Genomic DNA, 24008 nt, shown 5'->3' with positions numbered 1-24008 from the left:
TCTTAGTCCATCTATACTAAGCTCCACCAGCTTGCAAATTACAAATAATTTTTACGTGCATCTAGCTCGGAAAATAATTTTGGGCTTGTAGCAGTGTATGGGACTTATTCTTAGTCCATCTATACTAAGCTCCACCAGTTTGCATATTACAAATAATTTTTATCTGCATCTAGCTCGGAAAATAATTTTGGGCTTGTATCAGTGTGTGGTACTTATTCTTATTCCATCTATACTTATCTCCACCAGCTTGCAAATTACAAATATTTTTTACCTGCATCTAGCTCGGAAAGTAATTTTGAGCTTGAAGCAGTGTGTGGGACTTATTCTTAGTCCATCTATACTAAGCTTTACCAGCTTGCAAATTACAAATAATTTTTACGTGCATCTAGCTCGGAAAATAATTTTGGGCTTGTAGCAGTGTGTGGGACTTATTCTTAGTCCATGTATACTAAGCTCCACTAGCTTGCAAATTACAAATAATTTTTATCTGCATCTAGCTCGGAAACTAATTTTGGGCTTGTAGCAGTGTGTGGGACTTATTCTTATTCCACCTATACTAAGCTCCACCAGCTTGCAAATTACAAATATTTTTTATCTGCATCTAGCTCTGAAAATAATTTTGGGCTTGTAGCAGTGTGTGGGACTTATTCTTAGTCCATCTATACTAAGCTCCACTAGCTTGCAAATTACAAATAATTTTTATCTGCATCTAGCTCGGAAAATAATTTTGGGCTTGTAGCAGTGTGTGGGACTTATTCTTAGTCCATCTATACTAAGCTCCACCAGCTTGCAAATTACAAATAATTTTTACGTGCATCTAGCTCGGAAAATAATTTTGGGCTTGTAGCAGTGTATGGGACTTATTCTTAGTCCATCTATATTAAGCTCCACCAGTTTGCATATTACAAATAATTTTTATCTGCATCTAGCTCGGAAAATAATTTTGGGCTTGTAGCAGTGTGTGGGACTTATTCTTAGTCCATCTATACTAAGATCCACCAGCTTGCAAATTACAAATAATTTTTACGGGCATCTAGCTCGGAAAATAATTTTGGGCTTGTAGCAGTGTGTGGGACTTATTCTTAGTCCATGTATACTAAGCTCCACCAGCTTGCAAATTACAAATAATTTTTATCTGCATCTAGCTCGGAAAATAATTTTGGGCTTGTAGCAGTGTGTGGGACTTATTCTTATTCCATCTATACTAAGCTTTACCAGCTTGCAAATTACAAATAATTTTTAGCTGCATCTAGCTCGGAAAATAATTTTGGGCTTGTAGTAGTGTGTGGGACTTATTCTTAGTCCATCTATACTAAGCTACACCAGCTTGAAAATTACAAATAATTTTTAGCTGCATCTAGCTGGGAAAATAATTTTTGGCTTGTAGCAGTGTGTGGGACTTATTCTTAGTCCATCTATACTAAGCTCCACCAGTTTGCATATTACAAATAATTTTTATCTGCATCTAGCTCGGAAAATAATTTTGGGCTTGTATCAGTGTGTGGGACTTATTCTTAGTCCATCTATACTAAGCTTCACCAGCTTGCAAATTACAAATATTTTTTACCTGCATCTAGCTCGGAAAGTAATTTTGAGCTTGAAGCAGTGTGTGGGACTTATTCTTAGTCCATCTATACTAAGCTTTACCAGCTTGCAAATTACAAATAATTTTTACGTGCATCTAGCTCGGAAAATAATTTTGGGCTTGTAGCAGTGTGTGGGACTTATTCTTAGTCCATGTATACTAAGCTCCACCAGCTTGCAAATTACAAATAATTTTTATCTGCATCTAGCTCGGAAAATAATTTTGGGCTTGTAGCAGTGTGTGGGACTTATTCTTAGTCCATCTATACTAAGCTTCACCAGCTTGCAAATTACAAATATTTTTTACCTGCATCTAGCTCGGAAAGTAATTTTGAGCTTGTAGCAGTGTGTGGGACTTATTCTTTGTCCATCTATACTAAGCTCCACCAGTTTGCATATTACAAATAATTTTTATCTGCATCTAGCTCGGAAAATAATTTTGGGCTTGTATCAGTGTGTGGGACTTATTCTTAGTCCATCTATACTAAGCTTCACCAGCTTGCAAATTACAAATATTTTTTACCTGCATCTAGCTCGGAAAGTAATTTTGAGCTTGAAGCAGTGTGTGGGACTTATTCTTAGTCCATCTATACTAAGCTTTACCAGCTTGCAAATTACAAATAATTTTTACGTGCATCTAGCTCGGAAAATAATTTTGGGCTTGTAGCAGTGTGTGGGACTTATTCTTAGTCCATCTATACTAACCTCCACCAGCTTGCAAATTACAAATAATTTTTACGTGCATCTAGCTCGGAAAACAATTTTGGGCTTGTAGCAGTGTGTGGGACTTATTCTTAGTCCATGTACACTAAGCTCCACCAGCTTGCAAATTACAAATAATTTTTATCTGCATCTAGCTCGGAAAATAATTTTGGGCTTGTAGCAGTGTGTGGGACTTATTCTTATTCCACCTATACTAAGCTCCACCAGCTTGCAAATTACAAATATTTTTTATCTGCATCTAGCTCGGAAAATAATTTTGGGCTTGTAACAGTGTGTGGGACTTATTCTTAGTCCATCTATACTAAGCTCCACTAGCTTGCAAATTACAAATAATTTTTATCTGCATCTAGCTCGGAAAATAATTTTGGGCTTGTAGCAGTGTGTGGGACTTATTCTTAGTCCATCTATACTAAGCTCCACCAGCTTGCAAATTACAAATAATTTTTACGTGCATCTAGCTCGGAAAATAATTTTGGGCTTGTAGCAGTGTGTGTGACTTATTCTTAGTCCATCTATAATAAGCTCCACCAGTTTGCATATTACAAATAATTTTTATCTGCATCTAGCTCGGAAAATAATTTTGGGCTTGTATCAGTGTGTGGTACTTATTCTTATTCCATCTATACTTATCTCCACCAGCTTGCAAATTACAAATTTTTTTTAGCTGCATCTAGCTTGGAAAATAATTTTGGGCTTATAGCAGTGTGTGGGACTTGTTCTTAGTCCATCTATACTAAGCTCCACCAGCTTGCAAATTACAAATATTTTTTACCTGCATCTAGCTTGGAAAGTAATTTTGAGCTTAAAGCAGTGTGTGGGACTTATTCTTAGTCCATCTATACTAAGCTTCTCCAGCTTGCAAATTACAAATAATTTTTATCTGCATCTAGCTGGGAAAATAATTTTGGGTTTGTAGCAGTGTGTGGTACTTATGCTTAGTCCATCTATACTTATCTCCACCAGCTTGCAAATTACAAATAATTTTTAGCTGCATCTAGCTTGGAAAATAATTTTGGGCTTATAGCAGTGTGTGGGACTTGTTCTTAGTCCATATATACTAACCTCCATCAGCTTGCAAATTATAAATATTTTTTACCTGCATCTAGCTCGGAAAGTAATTTTGAGCTTGAAGCAGTGTGTGGGACTTATTCTTAGTCCATCTATACTAAGCTTCACCAGCTTGCAAATTACAAATAATTTTATCTGCATCTAGCTCGGAAAATAATTTTGGGCTTGTAGCAGTGTGTGGGACTTATTCTTAGTCCATGTATACTAAGCTCCACCAGCTTGCAAATTACAAATAATTTTTATCTGCATCTAGCTGGGAAAATAATTTTGGGCTTGTAGCAGGGTGTGGGACTTATTCTTATTCCATCTATACTAAGCTACACCAGCTTGTATATTACAAATAATTTTTAGCTGCATCTAGCTTGGAAAATAATTTTGGGCTTGTATCAGTGGGTGGGACTTGTTCTTAGTCCATCTATACTAAGCTCCACCTGCTTGCAAATTACAAATAATTTTTACCTGCATCTAGCTCGGAAAGTAATTTTGGGCTTGGAGCAGTGTGTGGGACTTATTCTTAGTCCATCTATACTAAGCTTTACCAGCTTGCAAATTACAAATAATTTTTAGCTGCATCTACCTTGGAAAATAATTTTGGGCTTATAGCAGTGTGTGGGACTTGTTCTTAGTCCATCTATACTAAGCTCCACCAGCTTGCAAATTACAAATAATTTTTACCTGCATCTAGCTCGGAAAGTGATTTTGGGCTTGAAGCAGTGTGTGGGACTTATTCTTAGTCCATCTATACTAAGCTTCACCAGCTTGCAAATTCCAAATCATTTTTATCTGCATCTAGCTGGGAAAATAATTTTGGGCTTGTAGCAGTGTGTGGGACTTATTCTTAGTCCATCTATACTAAGCTCCACCAGCTTGCAAATTACAAATAATTTTTTCGTGCATCTAGCTCGGAAAGTAATTTTGGGCTTGTAGCAGTGTGTGTAGCTTGTTCTTAATCCATCTATGCTAAGCTCCACCAGCTTGCAAATAACAAATAATTTTATCTGCATCTAGCTCGGAAAATAATTTTGGGCTTGTAGCAGTGTGTGGGACTTATACTTATTCCACCTATATAAGCTCCACCAGCTTGCAAATTACAAATAATTTTTATCTACATCTAGCTCGGAAAATAATTCTGGGCTTGTAGCAGTGTGTGGGACTTATTCTTAGTCCATCTATACTAAGCTCCAACAGCTTGCAAATTACAAATAATTTTGTGCACATCCAGCTCGTAAAATAATTTTGGGCTTGTATGAGTGTGTGGTACTTATTCTTAGTCCATCTATACTTATCTCCACCAGCTTGCAAATTACAAATAATTTTTAGCTGCATCTAGCTTGGAAAATAATTTTGGGCTTATAGCAGTGTGTGGGACTTGTTCTTAGTCCATCTATACTAAGCTCCACCAGCTTGCAAATTACAAATATTTTTTACCTGCATCTAGCTCGGAAAGTAATTTTGAGCTTGAAGCAGTGTGTGGGACTTATTCTTAGTCCATCTAAACTAAGCTTTACAAGCTTGCAAATTACAAATAATTTTTAGCTGCATCTAGCTCGGAAAATAATTTTGGGCTTGTAGTAGTGTGTGGGACTTATTCTTAGTCCATCTATACTAAGCTACACCAGCTTGCAAATTACAAATAATTTTTATCTGCATCTAGATCGGAAAATAATTTTGGGCATGTAGCAGTGTGTGGGACTTATTCTTAGTACATCTATACTAACCTCCACCAGCTTGCAAATTACAAATAATTTTTATGTGCATCTAGCTCGGAAAATAATTTTGGGCTTGTAGCAGTGTGTGGGACTTATTCTTAGTCCATGTATACTAAGCTCCACCAGCTTGCAAATTACAAATAATTTTTATCTGCATCTAGCTTGGAAAATAATTTTGGGCTTGTAGCAGTGTGTGGGACTTATTCTTATTCCACCTATACTAAGTTCCACCAGCTTGCAAATTACAAATATTTTTTATCTGCATCTAGCTCGGAAAATAATTTTGGGCTTGTAGCAGTGTGTGGGACTTATTCTTAGTCCATCTATACTAAGCTCCACTAGCTTGCAAATTACAAATAATTTTTATCTGCATCTAGCTCAGAAAATAATTTTAGGCTTGTAGCAGTGTGTGGGACTTATTCTTAGTCCATCTATACTAAGCTCCTCAAGATTGCAAATTACAAATAATTTTTACGTGCATCTAGCTCGGAAAATAATTTTGGGCTTGTAGCAGTGTGTGGGACTTATTCTTAGTCCATTTATACTAAGCTCCACCAGTTTGCAAATTACAAATAATTTTTATCTGCATCTAGCTCGGAAAATAATTTTGGGCTTGTATCAGTGTGTGGTACTTGTTCTTAGTCCATCTATACTAAGCTCCACCAGCTTGCAAATTACAAATGTTTTTTACCTGCATCTAGCTTGGAAAGTAATTTTGAGCTTAAAGCAGTGTGTGGGACTTATTCTTAGTCCATCTATACTAAGCTTCACCAGCTTGCAAATTACAAATAATTTTTATCTACATCTAGCTAGGAAAATAATTCTGGGCTTGTAGCAGTGTGTGGGACTTATTCTTAGTCCATCTATACTAAGCTCCACCAGCTTGCAAATTACAAATAATTTTATCCGCATCTAGCTCGTAAAATAATTTTGGGCTTGTATGAGTGTGTGGTACTTATTCTTAATCCATCTATACTTATCTCCACCTGCTTGCAAATTACAAATATTTTTTACCTGCATCTAGCTCGGAAAGTAATTTTGAGCTTGAAGCAGTGTGTGGGACTTATTCTTAGTCCATCTATACTAAGCTTTACCAGCTTGCAAATTACAAATAATTTTTAGCTGCATCTAGCTCGGAAAATAATTTTGGGCTTGTAGTAGTGTGTGGGACTTATTCTTAGTCCATCTATACTAAGCTACACCAGCTTGCAAATTACAAATAATTTTTATCTGCATCTAGCTCGGAAAATAATTTTGGGCATGTAGCAGTGTGTGGGACTTATTCTTTGTCCATCTATACTAACCTCCACCAGCTTGCAAATTACAAATAATTTTTACGTGCAACTAGCTCGGAAAATAATTTTGGGCTTGTAGCAGTGTGTGGGACTTATTCTTAGTCCATGTATACTAAGCTCCACCAGCTTGCAAATTACAAATAATTTTTATCTGCATCTAGCTCGGAAAATAATTTTGGGCTTGAAGCAGTGTGTGGGACCTATTCTTATTTCACCTATACTAAGTTCCACCAGCTTGCAAATTACAAATATTTGTTATCTGCCTTTAGCTCGGAAAATAATTTTGGGCTTGTAGCAGTGTGTGGGACTTATTCTTAGTCCATCTATACTAAGCTCCACCAGCTTGCAAATTACAAATAATTTTTACCTGCATCTAGCTCGGAAAGTAATTTTGGGCTTGAAGCAGTGTGTGGAACTTATTCCTAGTCTATCTATACTAAGCTACACCAGCTTGCAAATTACAAATAATTTTTATCTGCATCTAGCTCGGAAAATAATTTTGGGCTTGTAGCAGTGTGTGGGACTTATTCTTAGTCCATCTATACTAAGCTCCACCAGCTTGCTAATTACAAATAATTTTTATCTGCTTCTAGCTTGGAAAATAATTTTGGGCTTGCAGCAGTGTGTGGGACTTATTCTTAGTCCACCTATACTAAGCTCCACCAGCTTGCAAATTACAAATAATTTTTACGTGCATCTAGCTCGGAAAATAATTTTGGGCTAGTAGCAATGTGTGGGACTTATTCTTAGTCCATCTATACTATGCTCCACCAGCTTGCATATTGCAAATAATTTTTAGCTGCATCTAGCTCGGAAAATAATTTTGGGCTTGTAGCAGTGTGTGGAACTTTTTCTTAGTCCATCTATACTAAGCTCCACCGGCTTGCAAATTACAAATAATTTTTATCTGCATCTAGCTCGGAAAATAATTTTGGGCTTGTAGCAGTGTGTGGAACTTATTCTTAGTCCATCTATACTAAGCTACACGAGCTTGCATATTACAAATAATTTTTAGCTGCATCTAGCTTGAAAAATAATTTTGGGCTTGTAGCAGTTTGTGGGACTTGTTCTTAGTCCATCTATACTAAGCTCCACTAGCTTGCAAATTACAAGTAAATTTTATCTGCATCTAGCTCGGAAAATAATTTGGGGCTTGTAGCAGTGTGTGGGACTTATTCTTAGTCCTTCTATACTAAGCTCCACCAGCTTTCAATTTAAAAATAATTTTTAGCTGCATCTAGCTCGGAAAATAATTTTGGGCTTGTAGCAGTGTGTGGGACTTATTCTTAGTCCATCTATACTAAGCTCCACCAGCTTGCAAATTACAATTAATTTGTATCTGCATCTAGCTCGGAATATAATTTTGGGCTTGTAGCAGTGTGTGGGACTTATTCTTAGTCCATCTATACTAAGCTCCACCAGCTTGCAAATTACAAATAATTTTTATCTGCATCCAGCTCGGAAAATAATTTTGGGTTTGTAGCAGTGTGTGGGACTTATTCTTAGTCGATCTATACTAAGCTCCATCAGCTTGCAAATTACAAATAATTTTTAGGTGCATCTAGCTCAGAAAATAATTTTGGGCTTGTAGCAGTGTGTGGGACTTATTTTTAGTCCATCTATACTAAGCTCCACAAGCTTGCAAATTACAAATAATTTTTATCTGCATCTAGCTCGGAAAAAAAAATTGGGCTTGTAGCAGTGTGTTGGACTTATTCTTACTCCATCTACACTAAGCTCCAACAGCTTCCAAATTACAAATAATTTTTATCTGCATCTAGCTCGGAAAATAATTTTGGGCTTGTAGCTGTGTGTGGGACTTATTCTTAGTCTATCTATACTAAGCTCCACCAGCTTGCAAATTACAAATAATTTTTATCTGAATCTAGCTAGGAAAATAATTTTGTGCTTGCAGCAATGTGTGGGACTTATTCTTAGTCCATGTATACTAAGCTCCACCAGCTGGCAAATTACAAATAATTTTTATCTGCATCTAGCTCGGAAAAAAAATTTGGGCTTTTTAGCAGTGTGTTGGACTTATTCTTACTCTATCTACACTATGCTCCAACAGCTTCCAAATTACAAATAATTTTTATCTGCATCTAGCTCGGAAAATAATTTTGGGCTTGTAGCTGTGTGTGGGACTTATTCTTATTGCATCTATACTAAGCTCCACCAGCTTGCAAATTACAAATAATTTTTAGCTGCATCTAGCTCGGAAAATAATTTTGGGCTTGTAGCAGTGTGTGGGACTTATTCTTATTCCTTCTACACTAAGCTTCACCAGCTTGCAAATTACAAATAATTTTTAGCTGCATCTAGCTCGGAAAATAATTTTGGGCTTGTAGCAGTGTGTGGGACTTATTTTTAGTCCTTCTATACTAAGCTCCACCAGCTTTCAAATTACAAATAAATTTTATCTGCATCTAGCTCGGAAAATAATTTTGGGCTTGTAGCAGTTTGTGGGACTTAATCTTAGTCCATCTATACTAAGCTCCACCAGCTTGCAAACTATAAATAATTTTTAGCTGCATCTAGCTCGGAAAATAATTTTGGGCTTGGAGCAGTGTGTGGCACTTATTCTTAGTCGATCTATACTAAGCTCCACCAGCTTGCAAATTACAAATAATTTTATCTGCATCTAGCTCGGAAAATAATTTTTGGCTTGTAGCAGTGTGTGGGACTTATTCTTAGTCCATCTATACTAAGCTCCACCAGCTTGCAAATTACAAATAATTTTTATCTGCATCTAGCTCGGAAAATAATTTTGGGCTTGTAGCAGTGTGTGGGACTTATTCTTAGTCCATCTACACTAAGCTCCACCAGCTTGCAAATTACAAATAATTTTTAGCTGCATCTAGCTCGGAAAATAATTTTGGGCTTGTGGCAGTCTGTGGGACTTATTCTTAGTCCATCTATACTAAGCTCCACCAGCTTGCAAATTACAAATAATTTTTAGCTGCATCTAGCTCGGAAAATATTTTTGGGCTTGTAGCAGTGTGTGGGACTCATTCTTAGTCCATCTATACTAAGCTCCACCAGCTTGCAAATTACAAATAATGTTTAGCTGCATCTAGCTCGGAAAATAATTTTGGGCTTTTAGCAGTGTGTGGGACTCATTCTTAGTCCATCTATACTAAGCTCCACCAGCTTGCAAATTACAAATAATTTTTAGCTGCATCTAGCTCGGAAAATATTTTTGGGCTTGTAGCAGTGTGAGGGACTCATTCTTAGTCCATCTATACTAAGCTCCACCAGCTTGCAAATTACAAATAATGTTTAGCTGCATCTAGCTCGGAAAATAATTTTGGGCTTTTAGCAGTGTGTGGGACTTATTCTTAGTCCATCTATACTAAGCTCCACCAGCTTGCAAATTACAATTAATTTTTATCTGCATCTAGCTCGGAAACAATTTTTGGGCTTGTAGCAGTGTCTTGGACTTATTCTTACTCCATCTACACTAAGCTACAACAGCTTGCAAATTACAAATAATTTTTATCTGCATCTAGCTTCATCTTGCCTGTAAAATAATTTTGGGCATATTAGCAGTGTGTTGTACTCATTCTATTAGGCCATGTATACTAAGCTCCACCAGCTTTCAAATCACTAATAATTTTTAGCTGCATCTTGCCTGTAAAATAATTTTGGGCTCATTAGCAGTGTGTGGTACTCATTCTACTAGGTCATCTATATTAAGCTCCACCAGCTTTCAAATTACTAATAATTTTTAGCTGCATTTTGCCTGGAAAATAATTTTGGGCATATTAGCAGTGTGCGGTACTCATTCTAATAGGCATCTATACTAATCGCTACCAGCTTTCAAATTACTAATAAGTTTTAGCTGCATGTTGCCTGTAAAATAATTTTGGGCATATTAGCAGTGTGTGGAACTCATTTTATTAGGTCATCTATACTAAGCTCCACCAACTTTGAAATTACTAATAATTTTCAGCAGCAGAAGGGAAGGAAGGGAGACACAGATCCATTACTAGTGGGTAGGCGGAGCCCCACAGGATAGTTCACCTCAGATTTATAAAAAAAAGTGACGACCAGTCCCTCTACTTAGGCTCCTCCTACTCCCATGTTCTCCAGTCTAAAATTTGAGGTCACAGAGGATAGTCGCTGTCTTTTCAGCTCCTCAGAAGATTTTTTTTATTTTTATCCACGGAGACCTGGACCCCCCGTGGTCTAGTGGTCTCAGGGGATCTCAGCGCTGCTGGGACCCCCACCCCTCCCCTGGCGGATCTGTGTACCCCCTAAAGCGGTCCCCACAGAACCCTGCCGGCCCCGGGGGATATAGGGCGCTTCCTGGCGGAGACGCAAACCACGCCTGTGGGGTCCCTGCGTGCTCTGCCATGGGGGAAGCTAAGGGCCACGGCGCCACACATCCCTGGGGGTCCCTGTGGCGCTCAGCTGGGTAAATGCTCTGTGTGAGTGCCACAGCAGCCACTCTTTACATCTGTTATTGTAAATGGTGACTGCCTGTTTCCCTTATTACAGATCACCGCTGCAAGCAAAGGAGGGAGCTGCACCGTTAGTGAGGTAAGCCTCTGCTACCTCTGTGGGTGCTGGGGTGGCCTGGGGATGCGGCACTGCTGGCTGCTTCCAGAGAGCAGTAGCGCAGTAGTATATGGGGCAGTGTGCGAGCGCCCGCTCTCCTCCTGCTTTCTGCTCGGTGGTGGGGGGCATGGCTTCGCGCCTTCTCTGCTGGCTGTCAGAGAGCTCAGGCAGGAAGCGCTCAGAAAGCACGTGCTGGAGCAGTCCCAGCCCCCCTTCCTCTTCCTGTTAATACTACACCATTACCTCGTGCAGCTGAGTGTGTGATACACCGAACTCCCACTGACAACTCAGGGGGCGTGACACTCTGAGGCACCCTGCTCTCAACAAATCCAGCTGGTGAGTCATTTCTGCCTTTGCAAGGCATAACATTTCTTTTCCCTCATCATTTACAGCTTAGAACACCTTCTGCTGACCTTCTAAGGCAGACAGAGGTGATATATCTAGTGCTGTTATCTCTTTACAGAGGCTCTGTGACTCGCACACCTCCGTCCTTTTAAGGCTAAGGGGCAGTGCATGGTCAGCAGCATTAACCCCTGCTGAGGTTAACTTTTGCTGCAGGAACCTGGGGTAGCCCTCTCTGTCTAAAGAGGAGCTTTAACCCTTAAGTGCCTGGAATTGGTTTGTGTATAGGCTGTCTTAGAGTCACACATCCTCAGTTACTGTACCCAGTTTAAGGGGTTATTACCGTCTTACCCGCAACACTCACAACTGTGTGGGGGCATGTCCGATCAGGGACCAGGGGGCACAGACCCCTTTATTCCCGGTCCACTCCAGGATCGGTCACATGTATCTGATACGCCGGGATCTTCTTTGGCGTCTGGTTTGACACTGGTTGGGGGCGCTCACTCGCTCCATTGACAGTCTCTCTGACCTCCTGGGTCTTTGGGTATCAGCTAAGTCCCAACCGACGTCACGAAGCAAGAAATGCCACAGGCCTTTGGTGGCGCTGTCCCCTCAAAGCAGCGCATCGGAGGATTCGGAGTCACCGACAATCTCTGCTGATGAGATCTCTGATTCTGAGGGTCGCTCTACTTCACTGTCGGGCCACGTGGATGGGGCTATGCGAGAGGCGTTACAGCTGTCTGGAGAGGTGACGAGACCTGGCAAGTCGGCCAGGCTGTATCAGGAGTCGCGTCGGGCTCGTTCGATGCTGTCGGTGCATGATGAACTTAACGAGGCGGTAGAGAAAGAACGCCTGTGTCCAGATAAACGCTTCCAGGGGACGCGGTTTTTTGATGCCCTGTACCCCTGCTCCATGGAGACGATCGCTAATTGGGTTCCTTCTCCAGAGGTGGACGTACCTTTATCCCAGCTGAGCAAATCTTTGTTACTTCCTGTTAAAGGGAAGGCGAAGGATCCGCTGGACAGAAGGACAGAGTTCATCCACGAAGCCATGGGTCATGGATCCGAGCGTCCTTAGGGGCCATGTCCGCTGGTGAGGCGTCTCTGCGGTGGTTGGAGGCGTGGCAAGATGGGACCCCGCTATCTGAGGTAGAAAGGCTCCTCCAGTTGTTGGAAGAGGCGGCCCGATATGGCAGAGATGCAGTTCTGGATACTACTTCAGTTCTGTCCAGGGCTCAGTCCTCGGCCGTCACAGTCAGGAGAGCACTGTGGCTTAAGCAGTGGAATGGAGACGCAGTATCCAAACAAGGTTTGCTGAGTCTGGCGTACAAGGGCAGTCAGCTTTTTAGTTCTGACCTCACGGAACTGATTGCTAAGGCCAAAGCAAAAGATACGGCCTTGCCGCAGCGGAAAACAACGGCGTCTATGTCTGGCAAGTCTATTGCCAGTGGGAGTCGTCGGTCCTTTCGGCCCAGGGGACGGTTTGGTCAGCCCTCTTGGGGATCGGGTCATCCCTCGTCATCCGGAAATAGACGTTTCAGAAATCCCGTATTCCCTGGAAGCAGAGTTTCCGTTAGGACAAATGGGAAACTGACAAATAGCCTGCTATGGCAGACTGACGCCAAGTTCCCACTCGAGGGCTCTCGGGAGGGGGGTTGTCTGCTTCAATTCGAGTCGACTTGGGCATCCCACGTTTCGGATGCCTGGGAGACGCGGGTTATGTCGGCAGGTTATTTCATAGAGTTTCTTTCTCGACCCCCGGACAGGTTTCGCCAGTCTCGCATCCCGTCCGAGCCCAAGCTGGCTGCTGCACTGCTGCGGGAGGTCAATTCTCTCCTGCAGAATGGTGTGGTGCTTCTGGTTCCGCCAGAGCACCAGGGAAGGGGGTTTTACTCCAACCTTTTTGTGGTCCCCAAAAAGGAGGACAAGTCTCGCCCCTTTCTGGATCTCAAAGATTTGAATCTTCATGTCCGGACCTGGAAATTCCGCATGGAGGCTCTCCGCTCTGTCGTAGTGGCTCTGTCGCAGTACGATTTCTTGGTGTCGATCAACATCCGCGACGCCTATTTGCATGTCCCTATCGGCAGGGCTCACCAACGTTTCCTGCTTTTTGCCATAGGTCAGGCCCATTACCAGTTTGTGGCCCTACCATTCGGGTTGGCCTCGGCAAAGATTCTGGCGCCACTCATAGCGCTTCTTCGAAGACAAGGAGTTACGATTCTGCCCTACCAGGACAACCTGTTGATTGTGTCGCCCACAGCGGAGGAGGCGATGACTGCTCGCAATCTCTCCCTCCAGCACCTGGAGGACTTCGGGTGGCTGGTCAATTGGAAGAAGTCGTCATTGGAACCGACGCAGTCAATCCTGTTCTTGGGGATACATTTCGACACAGTACGGGCAGTGGTGTCCCTGCCTCCGGAAAAACAAGCGAACCTTCGTCGCCATATCCAGGCAATGAGTGCGGCGATGGCAATGTCCCTTCGGGAATGCATGCTCCTTCTGGGTCTGATGGTGCCGCTTGCACAGTTTCATTCCCGGGATCTCCAAAATCGTATTCTGACCAGTTGGGATATGTCGCCGACTTCACTGGATCGCTCTGTCGTTATCTCCCGCAGAGTGTGAGAGTCTCTTGGATGGTGGTTGCGTCCAGAAACTCTATCCCTGGGGAAATCCTTTCTTCCCCCAAGGTGGTCGGTGATTTCCACCGATGCCAGTCTGACTGGCTGGGGGGGGTTTGGAACGACCTCTGGGTTCAGGGGGTCTGGTCGTCAGAGGAGTCGTCTCTACCGATCAACATTCTGGAGTTGAGAGCAATTTTTCTCTGCCTCCGACATTGGACGGTCCTGTTGAGCGGTCTGCCGGTCTGGATTCAGTCGGACAATGCGACGGCTGTCGCGTGTATCAACCATCAGGGCGGGACAAGGAGTTCCAGTCTCATGAAGGAGGTCTCTTGGATCCTTGTTTGGGCCGAGTCTAGGGTTTCAGCCATCTCGAGATTCATATCCCAGGTGTGCTAAATATCTCGGCGGACTTCCTCAGTCGCGAGCAGGTGGATCCGGGGGAATGGAGTCTCCATCCGGAGGTGTTTGCACTGCAATGTTCCCAGTGGGGGACTCCTCAGGTGGACTTGATGGCATCCAGGCTGAACGCCAGGGTTCCGACATTTATGTCCAGGTACAGGGACCCGGAGGCTGTGGCAGTAGATGCTCTAGTGGCCCCGTGGGACCAGTTCGAGCTGATCTATGTGTTTCCGCCTGTATCCTTACTTCCCTTGGTGATTCGGCGGATCAAACTCGAGCGAGTACCAGTAATTTTGGTAGCCCCGGATTGGCCACGGAGGACGTGGTATTCGACGCTGGTGTCTCTTCTGGCGGCGCCTCCGTTTCCACTGCCGCTTCGCCCGGACCTGTTAATCCAAGGACCCATTCGTCATCCGGACCTGAAGTCACTTTGTTTGACGGCGTGGCACTTGAGACCGAGATCTTGAACCGTCGTGGTTTTTCGTCCGAGGTTATTTCTATCTTGAGGGCGGCCAGAGGTCCAGCTACGACTAGGATTTATCACAGAACCTGGGAGTCTTTTTATTCTTGGTGTTCTGGATCGTCAAGGAACCCGAGAGTTTTTTCCATCCCCAACTTCTTGGCGTTTCTGCAATATGGTTTGGCCCAGGGTCTGGCAGTTGGTACCTTGCGAGGTCAGGTATCTGCTCTATCTGCACTTTTTCGAAGGGCTATTGCTTCACGTAGGGACGTGCGTTCTTTTTTTTGTGGGGTTGCTCGTCAGTTTCCGCCTTGGAGGGCGGTCGTGGCTCCTTGGTGGCTTAATCTAGTCCTGGAAGCTCTTCAGCATGGGCCTTTTGAGCCTATGGATTCAGCTACGCTTTACTTGCTTTCTTGGAAGGTGGCCTTCTTAGTTACGGTCACCTCTTTGAGAAGGGTTTCGGAGTTGGCGGCACTGTCTTGCTCACCACCTTTTCTGGAATTTCTTCCGGATCGTGTGGTGCTTCGTACCCGTGGAGATTTTTTACCTAAAGTGGTGTCGCGTTTTCACATCAATCAGGACATCGTGTTACCTTCTCTCTGTTCGAAGCCGAAGAGTCCAAAAGAGCGGTCCTTGCATTCGTTGGATTTGGTACGGGCATTGAAGTTCTATCTTTCGATAACGCAAGGTTTTCGGAAGTCGGACTCTCTTTTTGTGATTCCTGCTGGTCGTCGACGTGGTCAGCGTGCTTCCAAGGACACTATAGCTCGGTGGATACGTTCGGCTATCCTGGAAGCGTACCGGCTCAAGGGCGAGCCTTGTCCGGTGAGAGTTCGAGCTCTTTCCACGAGGGCTGTTGGTTCGTCGTGGGCTTTTCGTTAGGGGGCCTCGGCAGAGCAGCTCTGCCGGGCGGCTACCTGGCGCTCCGTTCACACCTTTACTAAATTTTATAAAGTGGACGTGAGTGTTTCCGCCGATGCGGCCTTGGGGCGCAGGGTCCTGCAGGCGGCGGTGGTTTAAATTACCTCTTTATTTTATTTTTTGTTCGGCGCTGGTTGTGCACTTACCTAAGTTGTTGGGGTGTTGGAGATTCTGCCACTATTTCCCACCCTAGATTTTTGGACTGCTTTGGGACATCCCACTAGTAATGGATCTGTGTCTCCCTTCCTTCCCTTCTGCTGCTGAAAGATGGATTTTGACAAGAACTTACCTGTAAAATCCTTTTCAACGAAGGAAGGAAGGGAGACACAGCACCCTACAATGGCAGAAGTATATTTTTGTTTCTAGATGAGGCGCGACCCTTTCCTGATGGCGGTCATCTGGTCTGGGGTTGGCGCACTACGGCTCTTTTCCAGCATCGCCAGCTCATCACAGTTGTCAGGTCCAGTGAGTTGTACCTAGGACTGTGTGTTTTTTCTTGTTGCTATTTGCATAACCTGTTTTCTCACATTTCTGAATTTTTCAGAAGGGGTTGTACTGTTCTGCTGGTGTTGTCTGCTCTTCCTTATCTTGTGTACGGACTGGAGAACATGGGAGTAGGAGGAGCCTAAGTAGAGGGGCCTGTCGTCACTTTTTTTTATAAATCTGAGGTGAACTATCCTGTGGGGCTCCGCCTACACACTAGTAATGGATCTGTGTCTCCCTTCCTTCCTTCGCTGAAAAGGATTTTACAGGTAAGTTCTTAATAAAATCAGTCTATTAGCTGCATCTTGCCTGTAAAATAATTTTGGGCATATTAGCAGTGTGGTACTCTTTTTATTAGGCCATCTATACTGAGCTCCACCCGCTTTCAAATTACTAATAATTTTTATCTGCATCTTGCCTGTAAAATAATTTTGGGCATATTAGCAGTGTGGTACTCATTCTATTAGGCCATCTATACTAAGCTCTGCCAGCTTTCAAATTATTATTAATTTTTAGCTGCATCTTGCCTGTAAAATAATTTTGGGCATATTAGCAGTGTGTGGTACTCATTCTATTGGGCCTCTATACTAAGCTCCAGCAGCTTTCAAATTACTAATAATTGTTAGCTACATCTTGCCTGTAAAATAATTTTGGGCCTGTAGCAGTGTTTGCTACTCATTCTATTAGGCCATCTATACTAAGCTCCACAAGCTTTCAAATTACTAATAATTTTTAGCTGCATCTTGCCTGTAAAACAATTTTGGGCATATTAGCAGTGTGTGGTACTCATTCTATTAGGCCATCCATACTAAGCTCCACCAGCTTGCAAAATACTAATAATTTTTAGCTGCATCTTGCCTGTAAAATAATTTTGGGCCTGTAGCAGTGTTTGCTACTCATTCTATTAGGCCATCTATACTAAGCTCCACCAGCTTTCAAATTACTAATGATTTTTAGCTGCATTTTGCCTGTAAAATAATTTTGGGCATAGTAGCAGTGTGTGGTACTCATTCTATTAGGCCATCTATACTAAGCTTCACCAGCTTTCAAATTAATAATAATTTTTAGCTGCTCCTTGCCTGTAATATAATTTTGGGCATATTAGCAGTGTGTGGTACTCATTCTATTAGGCCATCCATACTAAGCTCCACCAGCTTGCAAAATACTAATAATTTTTAGCTGCATCTCGCCTGTAAAATAATGTTCGGTATAGTAGCAGTGTGTGGTACTCACTCTATTAGGCCATCTATACTAAGCTACACCAGATTTCAAATTACTAAGAATTTTTAGCTGCATCTTGCCTGTAAATTAATTTTGGGTATAGTAGCAGTGTGTGGTACTCATTGTATTAGGCCATCATTACTAAGCTCCACCAGCTTTCAAATAAGTAATAATTTTTAGCTGCATCTAGCCTGTAAAATAATTTTGGGCACAGTAGCAGTGTGTGGTACTCATTCTTTTAGGCCATCCATACTAAGCTCCACCAGCTTTCAAATTACTAATCATTTATAGCTGCATCTTGCCTGTAAAATAATTTTGGGCACAGTAGAAGTGTGTGGTACTCATTCTATTAGGCAATCCACACTAAGCTCCACCAGCTTTCAAATTACTAATAATTTTTAGCTGCATCTTGCCTGTAAAATAATTTTGGGCATATTAGCAGTGTGTGGTGCTCATTCTATTAGGCCATCTATTGTAAGCTCCACCAGCTTTCAAATTACTAATAATTTTTAGCTGCATCTTGCCTGTAAAATAAGTTTGGGCATAGTAGCAGTGTGTGGTACTCATAGTATTAGGCCATCTTTACTAAGCTCCACCAGCTTTCAAATTACTTATAATTTTTAGCTGAATATTGCCTGTAAAATAATTTTGGGCATAGTAGCAGTGTGTGGTACTCATTATATTAGACCATCTACGCTAAGCTCCACCAGATTTCAAATTACTAATAATTTTTAGCAGCATCTTGCCTGTAAAATAATTTTGGGCATAGTAGCAGTGTGTGGTACTCATTCTATTAGGCCATCTATACTAAGCTCCACAAGCTTTCAAATTACTAATAATTTTTAGCTGCATCTTGCCTGTAAAATAATTTTGGGCATATTAGCAGTGTGTGGTACTCATTCTATTAGGCCATCCTAATTAAGCTCCACCAGCTTTCAAATTCCTAAAAATTTTTAGCTTCATCTCGCCTGTAAAATAAGTTTGGGCTTAGTAGCAGTGTGTGGTACTCATTCTATTGAGCCATCTATACTATCTCCGCGAGCTTTCAAATTACTAATAATTTTTAGCTGCATCTTGCCTGTAAAATAATTTTGGGCCTGTAGCAGTGTGTGGTACTCATTCTATTAGGCCAGTTATACTAAGCTCCACCAGCTTTCAAATTACTAATAATTTTTAGCTGCATCTTGCCTGTAAAATAATTTTGGGCATATTAACAGTGTGTAGTACTGATTCTAATATCCATCTAAACTAAGCTCTACCAGCTTTCAAATTACTAATCATTTTTAGCTGCATCTTGCCTGTAAAATAATTTTGGGCATATTAGCAGTGTGTGGTACTCATTTTATTAGGCCATCTATACTAAGCTCCACTAGCTTTCAAATTACTAATAATTATTAGCAGCATCTTGCCTGTAAAATAATCTTGGGCATAGTAGCAGTGTGGTACTCATTCTATTAGGCCATCTATGCTAAGCTCTGCCAGCTTTCCAATTTTTAATAATTTTTAGCTGCATCTTGCCTGTAAAATAGTTTTGGGTCTGTAGCAGTGTGTGGAACTCATTCTATTAGTGCAGTTATACTAAGCTCCACCAGTTTTCAAATTACTAATAATTTTTAGCTGCATCTTGTCTGTAAAATAGTTTTGGCATATTAGCAGTGTGTGGTGCTCATTCTAATAGGCCATCTATACTAAGCTCCACCAGCTTTCAAATTACTAATTATTTTTAGCTGCATTTTGCCTGTAAAATAATTTTGGGCATAGCAGCAGTGGGTTGTATTCATTCTATTAGGCCATCTATACTAAGCTCCACCAGCTTTCAAATTACTAATAATTTTTAGTTGCATCTTGCATGTAAAATAATTATGGGCAGAGTAGCAGTGTGTGGTACTCATTCTATTAGGCCATCTAAACTAAGCTCCACCAACTTTCAAATTACTAACAATTTTTAGATGCATCTTGCCTGTAAAATAATTGTGGGCATATTAGCAGTGTGTGGTACTCTTTCTATTAGGCCATCTATTGTAAGCTCCACCAGCTTTCAAATTACTAATAATTTTTAGCTACATCTTGCCTGTAAAATAAGTTTGGGCATAGTAGCAGTGTCTGGTACTCATAGTATTAGGCCATCTTTACTAAGCTCCACCAGCTTTCAAATTGCTTATAATTTATAGCTGAATATTGCCTGTAAAATAATTTTGGGCATAGTAGCAGTGTGTGGTACTCATTATATTAGACCATCTATACTAAGCTCCACCAGCTTTCAAATTACTAATAATTTTTAGCTGCATCTTGCCTGTAAAATAATTTTGGGCATAGTAGCAGTGTGTGGTACTCATTCTATTAGGCCATCTATACTAAGCTCCACAAGCTTTCAAATGACTAATAATTTTTAGCTGCATCTTGCCTGTAAAATAATTTTGGGTATATTAGCAGTGTGTGGTAGTCATTCTATTAGGCCATCTATACTAAGCTCCACCAGCTTTCAAATTACTAAAATTTTTTAGCTTCATCTCGCCTGTAAAATAAGTTTGGGCTTAGTAGCAGTATGTGGTACTCATTCTATTGGGCCATCTATACTAAGCTCCACGAGCTTTCAAATTACTAATAATTTTTAGCTGCATCTTGCCTGTAAAATAATTTTGGGCCTGTAGCAGTGTGTGGTACTCATTCTATTAGGCCAGTTATACTAAGCTCCACCAGCTTTCAAATTACTAATAATTTTTAGCTGCATCTTGCCTGTAAAATAATTTTGGGCATATTAGCAGTGTGTGGTACTCATTTTAATATCCATCTAAACTAAGCTCTACCAGCTTTCAAATTACTAATTATTTTTAGCTGCATCTTGCCTGTAAAATGATTTTGGGCATATTAGCAGTGTGTGGTGCTCATTCTATTAGGCCATCTATAGTAAGCTCCACCAGCTTTCAAATTACTAATTATTTTTAGCTGCATTTTACCTGTAAAATAATTTTGGGCATAACAGCAGTGGGTTGTATTCATTCTATTAGGCCATCTATACTAAGCTCCACCAGCTTTCAAATTACTAATAATTTTTAGCTGCATCTTGCATGTAAAATAATTTTGGGCATAGTAGCAGTGTGTGGTACACATTCTATTAGGCCATCTATACTAAGCTCCACCAGCTTTCAAATCACTAATAATTTTTAGCTGCATCTTGCCTGTAAAATAATTTTGGGCATATTAGCAGTGTGTGGTACTCATTCCATTAGGCCACCTATACTAAGCTCCACAAGCTTTCAAATTACTAATAATTTTTAGCTGCATCTTGCCTGTAAAATAATTTTTGGCTCATTAGCAGTGTGTGGTACTCATTCTATTAGGCCATCTATACTAAGCTCCACCATCTTTCAAATTACTAATAATTTTTAGCTGCATCTTGCCTGTAAAATAATTTTGGGCATAGTAGCAGTGTGTGGTACTCATTCTATTAGGTCACCTATACTAAGCTCCACAAGCTTTCAAATTACTAATAATTTTTAGCTGCATCTTGCCTGTAAAATAATTTTGGGTATATTAGCAGTCTGTGGTACTCATTCTATTAGGCCATCCTAATTAAGCTCCACCATCTTTCAAATTACTAAAAATTTTTAGCTTCATCTCGCCTGTAAAATAAGTTTGGGCTTAGTAGCAGTGTGTGGTACTCATTCTATTTGGCCATCTATACTAAGCTCCACGAGCTTTCAAATTACTAATAATTTTTAGCTGCATCTTGCCTGTAAAATAATTTTGGGCCTGTAGCAGTGTGTGGTACTCATTCTATTAGGCCAGTTATACTAAGCTCCACTAGCTTTCAAATTGCTAATAATTTTTAGCTGCATCTTGCCTGTAAAATAATTTTGGGCATATTAGCAATGTGTGGTACTCATTCTAATATCCATCTAAACTAAGCTCTACCAGCTTTCAAATTACTAATCATTTTTAGCTGCAACTTGCCTGTAAAATAATTTTGGGCATAATAGCAGTGTGTGGTACTCATTATATTATGCCATCTATACTAAGCTCCACCAGCTTTCAAATTACTAATAATTTTCAGCTGCATCTTGCATGTAAAATAATTATGGGCAGAGTAGCAGTTTGTGGTTCTCATTCTATTAGGCCATCTATACTAAGATCCACCAGCTTTCAAATGACTAATAATTTTTAGCTGCATCTTGCCTGTAAACTAATTTTGGGCATATTAGCAGTGTCTGGTGCTCATTCTATTAGGCCGTCTATACTAAGCTCCACCAGATTTCAAATTACTAATAATATTTAGCTGCATCTTGCCTGTAAATTAATTTTGGACATATTAGCAGTGTGTGGTGCACATTCTATTAGGCCATCTATACTAAGCTCCACCAGCTTTCAAATTACTAATTATTTTTAGCTGCATTTTGCCTGTAAAATAATTTTGGGCATAGCAGCAGTGGGTTGTATTCATTCAATTAGGCCCTCTATACTAAGCTCCACCAGCTTTCAAATTACTAATAATTTTTAGCTGAATCTTGCATGTAAAATAATTATGGGCAGAGTAGCAGTGTGTGGTACTCATTCTATTAGGCCATCTATACTAAGCTTCACCAACTTTCAAATTACTAACAATTTTTAGCTGCATCTTGCCTGTAAAATAATTGTGGGCACAGTAGCAGTGTGTAGTACTCGTTCTATTAGGCGACCTATACTAAGCTCCACCAGCTTTCAAATTACTAATAATTTTTAGCTGCATCTTGCCTGTAAAATAATTTTGGGCATAGTAGCATTGTGTGGTTCTCATTCTATTAGGCCATCTTTACTAAGCTCCACCAGCTTTCAAATTACTAATAATTTTTAGCTGCATGCTGCCTGTAAAATAATTTTGGGCATAGTAGCAGTGTGTGGTTCTCATTCTATTAGGCAATCATTACTAAGCTTCACCAGCTTTTAAATTACTAATAATTTTTAGCTGCATCTTGCCTGTAAATTAATTTTGGGCATAGTAGCAGTGTGTGGTACACATTCTATTAGGCCATGCATACTAAGCTCCACCAGCTTTCAAATCACTAATAATTTTTAGCTGCATCTTGCCTGTAAAATAATTTTGGGCATATTAGCAGTGTGTGGTACTCATTCTATTAGTCCATCTATACTAAGCTCCACCAGCTTTCAAATTACTAATAATTTTTAGCTGCATCTTGCCTGTAAAATAATTTTGGGCATAGTAGCAGTTTGCGGTTCTCATTCTATTAGGCCATCTATACTAAGCTCCACCAGCTTTCAAATTACTAATTATTTTTAGCTGCATTTTGCCTGTAAAATAATTTTGGGCATAGCAGCAGTGGGTTGTATTCATTCAATTAGGCCATCTATACTAAGCTCCACCAGCTTTCAAATTACTAATAATTTTTAGCTGAATCTTGCATGTAAAATAATTATGGGCAGAGTAGCAGTGTGTGGTACTCATTCTATTAGGCCATCTATACTAAGCTTCACCAACTTTCAAATTACTAACAATTTTTAGCTGCATCTTGCCTGTAAAATAATTGTGGGCACAGTAGCAGTGTGTAGTACTCGTTCTATTAGGCGACCTATACTAAGCTCCACCAGCTTTCAAATTACTAATAATTTTTAGCTGCATCTTGCCTGTAAAATAATTTTGGGCATAGTAGCATTGTGTGGTTCTCATTCTATTAGGCCATCTTTACTAAGCTCCAACAGCTTTCAAATTACTAATAATTTTTAGCTGCATCCTGCCTGTAAAATAATTTTGGGCATAGTAGCAGTGTGTGGTTCTCATTCTATTAGGCAATCATTACTAAGCTTCACCAGCTTTTAAATTACTAATATTTTTTAGCTGCATCTTGCCTGTAAATTAATTTTGGGCATATTAGCAGTGTGTGGTACACATTCTATTAGGCCATGCATACTAAGCTCCACCAGCTTTCAAATCACTAATAATTTTTAGCTGCATCTTGCCTGTAAAATAATTTTGGGCATATTAGCAGTGTGTGGTACTCATTCTATTAGTCCATCTATACTAAGCTCCACCAGCTTTCAAATTACTAATAATTTTTAGCTGCATCTTGCCTGTAAAATAATTTTGGGCATAATAGCAGTTTGTGGTTCTCATTCTATTAGGCCATCTATACTAAGCTCCACCAGCTTTCAAATTACTAATAATTTTTAGCTGGATCTTGCCTGTAAAATAATTTTGGGCATATAAGCAGTGTGTGGTACTCATTCCATTAGGCCATCTATACTAAGCTTCACCAGCTTTCAAATTACTAATAATTTTTAGCTGCATCTTGCCTGTAAAATAATTTTTGGCTCATTAGCAGTGTGTGGTACTCATTCTATTAGGCCATCTATACTTAGCTCCACCATCTTTCAAATTACTAATGATTTTTAGCTGCATCTTGCCTGTAAAATAATTTTGGGCATAGTAGCAGTGTGTGGTACTCATTCTATTAGGTCATCTATACTAAGCTCCACAAGCTTTCAAATTACTAATAATTTTTAGCTGCATCTTGCCTGTAAAATAATTTTGGGTATATTAGCAGTGTGTGGTACTCATTCTATTAGGCCATCCTAATTAAGCTCCACCAGCTTTCAAATTACTAAAAATTTTTAGCTTCATCTCGCCTGT

The sequence above is a fragment of the Phyllobates terribilis genome, unplaced genomic scaffold, assembly GCF_046119375.1.
Source record: "Phyllobates terribilis strain yellow unplaced genomic scaffold, ASM4611937v1 Scaffold_2__4_contigs__length_985480577, whole genome shotgun sequence".
NCBI lineage: Eukaryota > Metazoa > Chordata > Amphibia > Anura > Dendrobatidae > Phyllobates > Phyllobates terribilis.
This window is presented reverse-complemented; position numbering follows the sequence as displayed.